The sequence below is a fragment of the Apostichopus japonicus genome, chromosome 5 (genome assembly GCF_037975245.1).
Source record: "Apostichopus japonicus isolate 1M-3 chromosome 5, ASM3797524v1, whole genome shotgun sequence".
Taxonomy (NCBI): domain Eukaryota; kingdom Metazoa; phylum Echinodermata; class Holothuroidea; order Aspidochirotida; family Stichopodidae; genus Apostichopus; species Apostichopus japonicus.
Window position 1 is genome coordinate 8363204 of NC_092565.1, and position 14371 is coordinate 8377574.

The 14371-nt window shown below is 37.7% G+C and overlaps 1 long non-coding RNA gene across 1 annotated transcript; it reads right to left on the bottom strand.

The window, feature by feature from the left end:
• Window positions 1-955: 955 nt before the first annotated feature.
• LOC139968191 (uncharacterized) lies at window positions 956-5153 on the bottom strand. Its single transcript, XR_011793239.1, has 3 exons — window positions 4661-5153; window positions 3645-3859; window positions 956-1718 (listed from the first exon to the last, which is right to left on the bottom strand). It is a non-coding gene; the product is annotated as an uncharacterized lncRNA (long non-coding RNA).
• Window positions 5154-14371: the final 9218 nt, after the last annotated feature.

Here is a 14371-nt window from a genome sequence, read left to right on the forward strand (position 1 = left end):
CAGAGTTTCTGTCGAGGTATTGGAAGGTTTCCGTGGGTTTGGTGTAGACTTTAGTGTCTAATAACCCATTGGTTTCGAACCTTGGACCTTTGAAGATTTTCAAATCTAGGTATGTTACCTCAGTGTGTGATATTTCTACCGTAAACTTTAAGAAGCGGTGAATTTCATTCAACCTTTTTACTAGTTGTTCAAGTTCCTGATGTGTACCGTCGTAGAGCAATAGAATGTCATCTCTATAGCGGAGCCATTTTAAGATTTTATTATCTGTCGGTAAAATCTGGTTTTCAAGTCTATGCATGACGATATCGCAGATTTCCGGAGAGGCTTGGCTACCCATGGCGCAACCGGGTGGCTTCCAAAATTTGCAGAATGTGATTTGTGTAGGCGGTTTTACACTATCTAACGCAACGTAGTCGCCAAGAACCTGGCGCCAACTTCCCTCAAGTTAAAAGTCTGGCTGAGTTGGCAAGGCCAGTCAGCATGAAAGAGAAAAAACTTTTTTTGCATTTCTGTCACCAAAGTTGCACATCTTTTTGGTTGCTATTTTGCCTCACAGGTGCCATCTCCTGCGATCTGGGGGTGCTGAAATCTCAAATTTTCTCTGTGCGCTCCGCGCCAACCAAGGTGGCGCTCCGCTTAGATAGTAACCTCCGGCCCCCCACAAGAAAGAACAGCCCCCCATGACCCCCACTCAAAAAATCCTAGCTACGCCACTGCGGTCTAAGTGGGGGGGGGGGGGGGTCCACTCCCAATTGAGAAACTGTTGTATCGGTGAGGGGACTGAGATGTAAAATAGTGCCATCATTTCTGTAGGTTAACACCGTTAGGATACCACCTAGTGAAGAAAACTATAGAGTTAGGTTCTGGCGTCATACCACAATTAATTGCTTCATTGACTTACACACTAAATTTGTCACTTTCCAACTGAATGTTCTACCCTTCATTCGAGTACAGGTACACTGAAAACTTAAATTGGTTCACCGACTAACATAACGTTAGTCCATCTGGTGCCTCTCCCGACTAACAAAGCCTTAGTCAGTTGCTATACCGACTAATTTATTCCTTAGTCAGTTGGATTTCTCAGTCGGTCATCTTAGTCCGTCAGCTTAGTCGATCAACAATTTCTTAGTCGGTAAATGTATGTTAGTCAGTTACATTAGTTCGTGACATTAGTCGGTCTTTACCGACTAATTTATATGAGCCACCGACTAGTTTATAGCAGGTTTTACATTAGTCAGGATGGTGCCTCTCCCGACTAACCTTTCTTAGTCGGTATCGACTGACTAGTTGCACTGACTAGAATCACTGAAAGAATTAAACCCGACTAGTTTCACTGACTAGCATCACTGAAAGAAAAGAGAGTAGAAGAAACACAAATAATGTGTACGTTGGCAGTATTTATTTCTGATAAATCTTCTGATGTCTACAAAGGCTGACTTTCGACAGATAGAGAAGAAATCACTGTAAACAAAATCTGAAAATATGATTTTATTCCAAGAAAGTTAAGACAAGTTAATGGATCAAACATGAATCGCAAAAGTATAGCACTGCACAATAATGCAAAGTTGAATCTTGGGCAAGGGTTCCTCATGACTTTCGTTTTAAAGTGGTACCCCAAATCGACACCAGTTAAGTCTTCACAAACAAAGAGTGTTTCTCTTAACTACAAATGGCCTCCCACTTGTCTTCAGGAAGCCAAAATCTGCACCATTATTGACCTGTGAACAGAAAATATGATATACGTGTAAGCACAGATACAGATATAGCACATGATAACTCACATTATCATAAACATACATTTACATTAAAATTTTATAACATATTGTGAGGTATACATTTAAATCTAGGTCACTCAAATTATAAGCCAGGAATAGCAGCTTTACCAAATAATTATTAGCTTTGCACAGCATAACACCAAGTTATTTTTCAAAGCTTAATAATTATGTTAATCATGTTAACAATGATCCCAATAGACCGGGAGCCCAGAGGGTTTGGTTAGCTGGGAAGGTAACCAATTGCCTGGTACATCACAATGTTCACAGTGCATTCCTGTATATGAAACCAGACGACTGGCAAACCGACTGTGGTGGGTGTGGCTGGGAGAGCAATTTTAAAGTCACCTAATAGCTAACCTAGATCAGCTTTCATGGTAACCGCATCAAAGTAAGAACAATGTGTCAGGTATGGCCCCAAGAGCAACAAATGGCCATCGCCAGTAATTATTGGTGGTGGGGTACCCCTGCCAGTGATCAACAATTGACCCCTCACGGCTGACCTAGGTCAGCTCATGAGGTAACCACTTGAAACCTACTGGAAAATGTTGGTTAGGACTTCAGATACAACTGATGGGCAATGCCAGTAATTTTTATTGGTGGGGTACCCCTGCCAGTAGACCCCCAAAATGCCCATCCCCCATTGACCTAGATGAGCTCATGATGTAACCAGTTGAAAACTACTGGAAAATGGTATCACTTCATATGTAAGGGATGGGCATTTCCAGTAATTTATATTGGGGGGGGGGGGGTGTACCCCTGCCAGTAGACCCCCAAAATGCCCATTCCCTCATTGACCTAGGTCAGCTCATGAGATAACCAGTTGAAAAATTACTGGAAAATGATAGGTATCACTTCATATGTAAGGGATGGGCATTTCCAGTCATTTACATTGGTGGGGTAACCCTGCCAGTAGACCCCCAAAATGCCCATCCCCCATTGACCTAGATTAGCTCATGAGGTAACCAGTTGAAAACTGCTGTAAAATGATTGGCAGGACTCTATATGTAAAGGATGGGCATTTCCAGTAATTTATATTACTGGGGTACCCCTGCCAGTAGACCCCCAAAATGCCCCCCCCCCCCCTCATTGATCTAGGTCAGCTCATGATTTAACCAGTTGAAAACTACTGGAAAATGATTGACAGGATTCTATATGTAAGGGATGGGCGGACTCTGGCAGTGGAGGCCACCAATATAAAATACTGGAAATGCCCATCCTTACATATGAAGTGATACCTATCATTTTCCTGTACGTTTCAACTGGTCAAATCATGAGCTCACCTAGGTCAATGAGGGGATGGGCATATTGGTGGTCTACTGGCAGGGGTACCCCACCAATAAAAATTACTGGCAATGCCCATCCCTTGTATCTGAAGTCCTAACCAACATTTTCCAGTAGGTTTCAAGTGGTTACCTCATGAGCTGACCTAGGTCAGCCGTGAGGGGTCAATTGTTGATCACTGGCAGGGGTACCCCACCACCAATAATTACTGGCGATGGCCATTTGTTGCTCTTGGGGCCATACCTGACACATTGTTCTTACTTTGATGTGGTTACCATGAAAGCTGATCTAGGTTAGCTATTAGGTGACTTTAAAATTGCTCTCCCAGCCACATCCACCACAGTTGGTTTGCCAGTCGTCAGGTTTCATATACAGGAATGCATTGTGAACATTGTGATGTACCAGGCAATTGGTTACCTTCCCAGCTAACCAAACCCTCTGGACTCCCGCTCTACAGATCAGTGAAAATTTGACCAAACTTATGAAGCTTGCACGTAAATGATATACTAGACTGTTTTTTTTTTTAAAACAGGTTATGAAAAGTATCTTTAATATCTTTAAACAGTAAGATACAATAGTTAAACTCACTCTTCCATCTTTTTTCTCTATGGTACTTGTTCCTTTGCTTTTTGGACTCTTGGATAAACTCTTTTGTTCTGCGAAGGATACCAGTATATCATCTTAAAACATGTCTTTAAGCCATATATAACACAGTTCTCCTCTTCTGTTGTTGCCTCCACACTGGTGTCGTACATCACAGGAAACCTCACCCTTGACTTAGATATTTGGCTTTTCAATTCCTGCTGGAAAAAGAAACAGCAAAGTATTCATCATTTGAAAAAAAATTAAATAAAGTTGTCACCACAAAGTTATGTGAGATTTGCTTCCACTATAGACTCAAAAACCAATCCCAAAGTTTGAAGCAGACTGTATAAAGCTGAAAATTTGAACGAGAGTGTCATCACCATTGCAACCAGAATCAAATGCCCAGAATACAGAGATAATAAAACATGGGCTAAACCTTTGTTTGTTTTTATGATCTTTAAAAATATAAAATTTTAGAAACAGAAATGCACTGAGCCAACTTATTTATAGGCCTAATCGTTTTTAGTTGTTATTTTGCTTGCTCACATAACAAGCCTGTTTAGACCTAGGCTAGAGGAGAATCAGTACTTTGTTACACTAAGTTTGTCTTTCGGTCGTTTTGATTTAGTCTTACTAGTAGTACTAAAGTACATAATGGACCGGCGAAGACTAGAGAATACCCAGAGTTTTAGCAACTGCGTTAAACTGTATCATCTGATCTATTATTTACTGTACGTCAATGAGTTTCATTCAATCTAGGATCAAAAAGAGAAAGCTAATTAATCTTAACCTTTAAACTTTGCTTCTAAACAGATATGCTTGAATTACAAATAAATGTCAAAAAACATCATAAGCTACGAATCGATGCATATACATATACATAAACAGAATAATTTGAATTCGCGCAAGTGAACCCTGCACTACATTGGACAGAAAAAAACGTGCAATTAGACCAAACTAAACATACTAAATTTTCCGTTACTTCTACATAAAATATCAATACAAATAAAACAACTTACTCTTTTGGCAGTATACTAAAAGCACATGTTATAATAACTTCAGACTATCAAGCTTTCCTGAGAAAAACGGTTAATACTTCTTACAGTAAACAAGTCGACCGTGAAGGAATGTCGCAATTGTTTCCTAGCGTGACCGGAAATTAAATACTAAAAAATGATAAATGAAAAGGTTAAATAGAACTGAAGCGTGCATCCCGACTGCTCGCAACATATAATACCGTTGACTAGCCAACATAATTTGTTCAGCCTACTGTGACTGTACGTTTGAAGGTCTAGCCTTGCTTATTCAATACCACAAAGCCTACCCATTTAGATTCACATGGGAAATTACAGGAAATCTTTACCAAATGAGTGTAGACTTCAAATAAACTATTGAGACTTATAGTTCCAGCATTTGTTTGGGAATAAATTAGAAGATTATGTGCCACTGTTCAATCTAGCCCAATACACACATAACACATTGTTAATTGGTGTTTAGAATGCACACTTTAGTGTTGAGAGTGCATTGACTAACGTTACAGACTTATTTAACGTTAGTCCGTGGCAATATTGACTAGTTTATTTTTTCAGTGTATAATCGGAATAGGAGTACAGGGAACTATTAACGAGAATACGAGTACAGGTAATTATATACTATAGGATACGAGTACAGGTAATTATAAACGAGAATACGAGTACAGGTAATTATATACTAGGATACGAGTACAGGTAATTATATACTAGATTACGAGTACAGGTAATTATATACTAGGATACGAGTACAGGGAAAATATACCGGAATACAAATACAGGAAATAATATACTAGGATACGAGTACAGGTAATTATATACTAGGATACGAGTACAGGTAATTATATACTAGGATACGAGTACAGGTAATTATATACTAGGATACGAGTACAGGTAACTAGCTATGATAAGAGTGCAGGTAATTATATACTAGATTACGAGTACAGGGAACTATTAACGAGAATACGAGAACAGGTAAATATATACCATGATACAAGAACAGGTAATTGTATACTAGTCTATGAGAACAGGTAATTATATACTAGGATACGAGTACAAGTAATTATATACTAGATTACGAGTACAGGGAAAATATACCGGAATACGAGTACAGGAAACAATATACTAGGATACGAGTACAGGTAATTATATAATAGGATACGAAGTAAGGTAATTATATACTAGATTACGAGTACAGGGAAAATATACCGGAATACGAATACAGGTAACAATATACTAGGATACGAGTACAGGTAATTATATAATAGGATACGAGTACATGTAATTATATACTATAGGATACGAGTACAGGTAATCATATAGGATACGAGTACAGATACTTGTATTAAAACCACGAGTACAGGTAACTATACACCGGAATGCGAGTACCGGTAACTATATCCAGGAAACATCGTAAAAGGATCCTGACAGGAATTTGGCATATTTCATTTTTGGTGAAAATTGGACAATTTTGTAAGACCTTGTTATATTTATACTTATACTGATACCTTCTTATTTGGAAAGAAAAATATACTTAATTCTTCATCATCATTTCATATGCCAATTGAAGCTTAGCTTCAGAAGAGCTCCGCTGAAAACTCGAGGAAAAACCATCACTGTGAGCTATATTGTAATGCTTTTCATTTTGTGAAACTGCATCATATTGTAAAATTTTAGCCCAAATCGAGACCTTTTCAATGTAGTCATTCCCAAAATTACATACGTTGAGTAAAGAATTCTTCTTTTAAAGTCTCAGTAAATGTTTGCCGAAATTTAAACTTCGACCTTTTCAGCTAACTGCAAAAAAAGCTCAGTGAAAATGACACCGTTCTATGCAATTTCCGTATCAATATTCATTATTTTTATTGATTTATAAAATTGATAAAATTCGCCAGATTTATTAACGAATCAATCAAAATTTGCAAGCCCCGGCCCAACAGCTCATGAGCCAATCAAATCTCTCTGTTTTGTTTACGACCGTTAGGCCTATGACTACTTTCACTTTCGTGATTAGCCTGTGTTAGGTCCCTTCTATTGAATAGTATCTTTCTTTCGGTCTTACCGATGTAACTTGCGAAATTGTGTCATTTCCTTCCATTGCAATGAATGAACAAGTGTTTTCAGACGTTTCATCCGTGCAGTTGGGTCAAAAGGGTGGACGATACGAGTAAATAGAGGTTACATTTGTTTAATGAACATGCTGAAATGGGAGGTCGCAGTGATTATATTGCAAATCGTTCGCGCAATAAGGGCAACAGAAAATACATTTCTTTCACTCGATTGCGAAAGCTTTTCTCCATTAAACCCACCTGGTCAGAGTGCATTTAGAATAAGAAACACTGAATCTGCTTCGGAATTTTTTTTTTTCCGAAATTCATCAGCAAACATATTGAGACTTTAAAATTTCATAATAATTTCCCAATCATTATTATTCGACATTATCAAACACTGATCATGTCATTTACGTTCAGTCGAATGCATATAGTCTTGTCACCAAAAGATATGTCCTATACGTAAAGTGGACTCCATTTAGTTGTCCTGTCATTGATAGAGATGTCATATACCTAAAGTGGACTCCACCTATAGTTGTTCTGTCCCAAAAAGGTATCATGCCTGTACCCAGGGCTCCATATATATAGTTGTAGCTTATGTTATAGTTGTAGATTCCCCTCTCGGCATGTTTACAAGTCAAGAGTCAAACTTTATCAGGGAATGATTAAATCACTGGCATAAACTTGCCTTTTCCCGTTTGGTAAATAATTGTTTTATGATTTCACATAGTAGGCTTGTTTGACTATAATGTATGTGTTATCGCATGAAACTATATATATGAAGACTGTATAGTAACATGAACCGTGATATCAGTATTGGCGTATTCTCATATATACTAGTCGATGATCAGTTAAAATTCACAAGAACGGAGAATGGGTTCCTCTTTGTTAAGCTGGTCCACGGGGAGCTCTCGCCAAGGCAGGCCGCGACACTAATGATCCACTTAACACTAACGACGCCACAAGTGACAATCTGGATTCAGTCTTGGAATCACCTAAAATGCTTTGCCGTGACGCGATTACACCCTAATGACCGGGCATTAAATGCAAAGCGTTAGCAATCTTGAGGTACAGTTTATATTCCCCAACGTTTTCCAATCGAGCGTTTAATATCCTACTAATTGTTAGGCTACAAGTACTTGCAGTTTATCCCTTGAAATTCGAAGCGATATTTATGGAGCCTGCTGTAGAAACCGGCTCTTATATACTTTCAACTGATGTGGTAAGATAAAAATCGGCAAGAAAAGTACCCGCATTGAATTCTGCGCTTTTTGCTGAGATGAAAATTGACCTTACTAATTGGTAACTATTTCCGCATCTCACTTCTTCTCACGTTCTTCTACACTACTACAGGGAATTGTGTAAAAGCATGAAACCGCTCGAGTATGTCAACGAAATCGGTATGTGAATGGCATATATCATCCGATAGTAGACGACTATAACAAGAAATTGAGATACGGTACTTCTGCAATACGATGCATGCTATTGACCGCATTATGGAGTATGGATCACGTTATTCCTAACATTGATAACGGTCGCAGCACGATAAGAACTGCATGGCAAGTCTAACGCTCTAGGATAATTTTCACGTTCCCCTTATTCATTGGTGTGCAATTAATATGGTATCAAAACATAATATTTAAACTCGCTTCAATAATACACCAATTACACACTATTCGGAGGATATCTGGAAGTATACGTTACATCACACCCATGAAATTTATATTAAAAAAAAAATTATAGAAATTATCAATTTTATAACAGAAAGAGTTTTGGAAGATTTGAATTGATTTTTTTTTTCCTGATATGGAGTTAAAATATACAACCCAAGGGGTGAAAACTATTATTAAAAAAAACCTGAATGCCTCATTTTGAGCTTAAGATATAGCCACACATACCATATACGCATGTATAAACCTGATTCCGTCGATGAATAACATGAAAATACCGAACGGCAGATTTTTTTTGCTTAAAACATGAAATCACTTGCGACAGAATTCATAAATAAATTACGAGCCGTGCGCCTGATTTGTAAAGAGAGGGAAGAAAGAAAGAAGCGCTCAAACACGAAGCTTATGACGGTGACTATTGGAGTACTCGTTGGGACGCAACAAGGAGCTTCTTAGCTGTCCCCTGGCGGGCATCACACCTCCAGTAAATTCTACTGAACATTTAAAGGAGAGAGCTTAGGGTTGCTTAATTACAGTCTCGATTGGACCTCCCCGCCTTCCCGTTATCTAAATTGCTGCCTCTCAAATCAGCCTCTTGAGCAATCCACGTGAGCTCAAGACCCAAATTGTCCGGAAAACCTCTCGTCGATCTCCATCAATTTAGGTAATTGTCCTGGTACTTCTAAAATGGAATTTTAAACGAGGAGTTAAGAGGTTGCGCTGGGGATGGTTTCTCGTACTTGACATAAATTGCTGGAAGCGTAAGAAGAGATAAATGGCAAAAGACTTGAATAAGATGGAGAGATGCATGTGTAAAGATCTGGGTGGACACGGGATGGGTTTGCTAACGGAACTGATAGGAATTACAGAAAAGCGACTTTCATCATTCGCACTTGATATGATACAGTCTTGAGTGTGCACTGATTTCGAAAATTGGGTTAAAAGCAGGTTTTTCGTACCTGTCAATGTGTATTTACATACTGGCGTTCGATATACCTCTTCCGAATTTGATCAAGCTTTTCAATATGAGTTTGGTTGAATTTGATGTGTAATTGGTGATCACTCGTGACCATTCAAGCGGGTAATCAGAGAGCCAAAACCTCTTGGTAATTATTTTCTTTGTCGAGATTGTTATTGAACATTGTGATCACGTAGTAAAACGTAGCCAGATTCTATAGAAAAGTACATATGGACTGCTTTATATATATATACATACATTACCATGCATGCAGCAGAAACACTCCCTACGCACCTCAGGATAAGAATACTTATACAGGGAGGCAGGAAAACTGGATTATGGTTTCAGTAAAGTACATCCTTATAGACGAATATTGTGTCTTTCTGCCTGATTTGATTGACAGCTCATATATCTTTACAAATGCAGATGCTTTCGGCAAGTCTATAGGTTTAGCATTATCCCATCATGCATTGATGTTTACTACAGAGGATACTATATAGCAGGTCTTTCAGGGCGGCATACAACAGCAGGACCTATAAGCCAGCCAATGATTTTCATGGGTAAACTCAGAAACGCTACTGTTAGTTTGCTTATGTGGAAACATACTTTTAATGAAAAATGTTTTCAGGTCACAGTAAAATGTTTGGTATATGTATACATGATGCAACAATTATTCCCAAGCATTTTTTGTTGTTGTTAAATTATCCTTGTACTTTACTAAGTGTTCATTGTCGGTATAGCTCACGTTGAAACACAGACAGCCATAAATACATATTGTAATAGGCCTATTTTCACCATGATATTTTCAAACCTACATATTCTTGCTAGTATAGTTCAAATGACGTCGACTGATAACAGATAATCATGTCCTCTCCTCCACGCACGGTGTATATATATACGCGCTGTATATATAAAGGTATATTTCGCGTTTGAACCTATTTGCCTCCTCTTCTCTAAGCCATTGTAGATTTGTTGTTGAACCGACACATTTTCTTACTCATATCATGGTTCATCCCCACTCATCTACACGGAGGGAGAATCAAGGTTGCTTTTTTTTCGAGAGAAGAAACAGGCTGTTTAACTTAGTTTGTTGGGCCGCGTGCAAGTCAAATCCCCCTGAAAAGAACTAAAGCCCCTTGCAAGACATCTGTCTTCAGGGCAGTGCTTCTGATAAGGAGTCGTTTGCATTAGAATGCAAATAAGATAGAATAAACGCCTACTAATGACGGTTATACCTTTCAGATATTGGGTACAAAGCTGGTTAAAAGTCGATCTAAATTGCCCGATGAATATGACTCCTATTTTTGTAAATCTAGTCCAGTAATCAAATGAATAAATTACTATCGAACTGTTTTGAAGCGTTAGGAGCCAAGGTCGTAAGACAAACTAAATCGTGAAAGCAATTAGCGGCTGAACTACTTTAGGTTGATCGGTTACATGCAAGGTTTCCTATTGTCATTTAATAAAGCTTTTTAGTCAATTACAAGTCTAAAGTAGTTGTGATCCGTCAGTTACGTGTGCCTCGTTTCCTACATTTATCAGTCAAATGCATCTTTAATGAGCAGAACGCAACAAAGAGAATGCAGGGCTATATGGAAAGTATTTTGTTATTTTAAGATGTTGTAACTTTTCAAGCTAAATAGTTAAGTGAAATGTGTTTTTACATTTTATTTTTCCGTTTTCGGACTAGTTTGGAAACCCTGATTCAAAAAGAGGTGTTCCAGCGACATATACACTGCAGAATAACGTATATTGCCTGTAGTGGTACTCTTTGAAGCTCTGCGTGGCAAAACAACAGTAAATATACCGACAATAAGGTATATTGCCTGTAGTGGTACTCTTTGAAGCTCTGCGTGACAAAACAACAGTAAATATACCAACAATAACGTATATTGCCTGTATAGCTGTATAGTGGAACTCATTGAAAGCTCTGCATGACAAAACAATTCCAGCAAATATCCAACAATACGGTGTATAGATATTTCACAAATATCCAGAACGGTGATGAAATTGCATCTTGGTAGGTTGGAAGGACCATGTGGGGTTTAATGTCCACAAACATGTCTGGTTATGATACTGGCCATCATTGTGGCGATTCTATATGAGCTAATGACGTACTTTGATAATCACTCGCCATATCCACCAATACCATGTCACCTTATATAGCATCACAGTTAGGTTAAATGGTAAGGGTAACTTCCCAAAAGTCCGAAAGAAAATGCATCCCTTCAAAACAAAAGAATGCATTTTGTTTGTGTCAAATCCTTCACAAACAGGAAGCTTTGCGATCAGGGATGTGGATAACAACGAATCTAATAACTATCGTAAAATAATATATTGATCTATTTACCTGAGAGTGTAAAGGTAAAACTAATAATAACAGTGTCAGAAGAACAACAACAACACAGTAATAACAATAATTATGATGATGATTGGAAGCCTACCTTTCATGTGGGCTCAAGATATTCTGGGAAAAGATACGTGCTCCATTTAACTTCGTCTTTTCATCTTCTGAAATCTCGAAGCCTTGTCTATAAACTACCCTCGGCAAGAAACAAATGCCCGCAAGAAGACCAATAGACCAGAAAAAAAAACGTCAAGAGTTGGCTTCCCAGTAAAGCCTAAGCTCTATCCTAACACAGCGCAAAGATGATGACTCGGAGTCTCACTTAGACACAAGTCGAACAACAGGCTCCATTCAATCATTGGGAACAAAAATCCAGATGCTCAAAGAGCTGAAGAGACATTCCTGAAAAGAGTTCGGAATCCTTCAATAGGATTTCTCCAAAGCCATTGATGAGTTGAGAGACAGTGTTAAAGAACTAAACACAATGAAACAAAGGTATTCAATGAAATATGTGACTCTCTGGAGATAAAAGGTAGAGCGACTCGAGGCCGGAAATCCCAATGTCCAAAACTTTTACCTGGAGTTCCAATTCATACACCACCACTCCAGGGCTTTAGTGTAGATTATATATTTTTTTCTCCATATTTCTCCTCGTAAATTATGTCCCATTCTGTCATTGATACGTCACGGTCAACCAGGAATCCAGTCAGACCATGCTTGCAGTTTTCTTGGGTCCTGGCTACTGAAAATTAAATAATTCGTTACTAAGTTATCACGACTTTGTCGACACTATTAGCAAATTTATTTGAAAATGAGAGTGGTGAGGATCCTCCTCGCTCTGGGAAAACCTAAAAAAGTAAACAGATTCGTAGTGCCAGCATTAATTTTTCAAAGCGTAAGGCCCTGCAGGGAATGATGTTGTAGAGAAAATACCCTCATTCGAAAAGATTGCTAGTCTTGCGCATTATCTTTCTATTTTGAATTAGTAGAAACTAGGGTCGAGTTCTGTGAAGCTCGGAATGAATTATTCCTCTATTACGACCAGAAAATTTACAAGGAACAATCATTCGTTCTAGAGTCCGTTGGGTTGAGCGCGGCTGAAGAGAAATACCAGTTAAATTTTAAAATTTGAGAAACGAATAAATTTAATAATATGATTTATAAAAATAAAGGTTCTGATAGAGTTAATTGTTTGCAGCGATGATAATACTATAATAAAAGAAATTAAGCCTTTGTACGACAAGTTGTATGCATCTGAACAACTGTTCCCCAAATGTTGTTTTTCAAATATCTTCCCCCGCGAAAGATTTATGTATGGAAGCTTCTATCAACTGTGAGGGATTTCTAACCATTGAATAATGCAGCAACTCATTAATATCCTTACAAAACGACAAGGCTCCTGGCAGCGATGGTCTTGCATCTAATTTCTACAAACAAAATTAGCATTTAAAACAATAACAATTTCAACAGCAAGAGCAATAATAATAATAACAACAACAACAACCAAAATATTAATAATTACAATAATAATCATAACAATTACAATAAAAATAATAACAATAATAATAAACATAATAATAAGAAGAACAATAATAATAATAATAATGTCTTTATTCCAGTCGATATATTCTATACATGTTAACTGTTTACAATCTCGCACATTTTATTTTGCCTAATAGTAACCTGTTAAAGAGCTACCAATTGTATCGTCGGGTAATAAGTTTACACCACATTTACATTTTCAAAACCTTTCAAATTGAACACAATTCATATGGGGCCCTTCGCTTATTACAAGCTATGTTTTTTTATTTCGATTTAAAGCGCAAAAGTTTCTTTTTAAGGGCTAAATTGGTAATTTAATGCATGGCAATTATTCTTACTGTCCTCATTATTCACGCCCGTCGGCGTGCGGAGGTGTGCCCTAGTTGTTTACGCATTGTAATCTACTGACGATCATCATAATAATATTTAATTGCTTGTCATTGACTTTTAATTTTAATATCAAAATCATTTTTGCGAGCCCCGATTTTCAAGTAAATTATTCTCCTTGAATATTTTCTCCATGTAAAGGTATCGAGAATCCATCCTTAATCAACGATTGTAAATTGTCAGAATAAATGATGGATAACTCTACAAATGAAGAAATAAAAGAGTAGCTTAATTTGAGACCCAAGGTTCTTATTTTGTAAAAGTTAAAAACGATTTTCCATCATACGTTATTTATGAGATCATAGGACGCATAACGGCTGTGGGAAAAGCAACAGATACGACGTATTAATCATTTGAAATAGTTGATAAAAAAAAGTGAATTTATTGCACAAAGGAGGAAGCGATCTGAAAGTCATGTTCATCAAATGATCCAGCAGCGACATCACTTGTCATCTTCTTCGCTTATAGGATCTTGATCATATTACGCTTTTGGTATCGTAACGATCAAGATATCATTTGAGTATTGATCAAGATATCGATTGGTATTAATCAATACACCATTTTGGTATATATCGTCCGAGCACATATCGTTATAATATTTTTCTCGTGGTTAAGGTGAGCCCCCCCCCCTCCCCACCTCTTGCCACCTCACACAGAAATTCAAACTCAACAAAGGAGATTTATACCCTCAGTAACTCTCAGAATGCACCACTTGGCGTTCAAAAGTGATGTCACAAAGCTTATGCT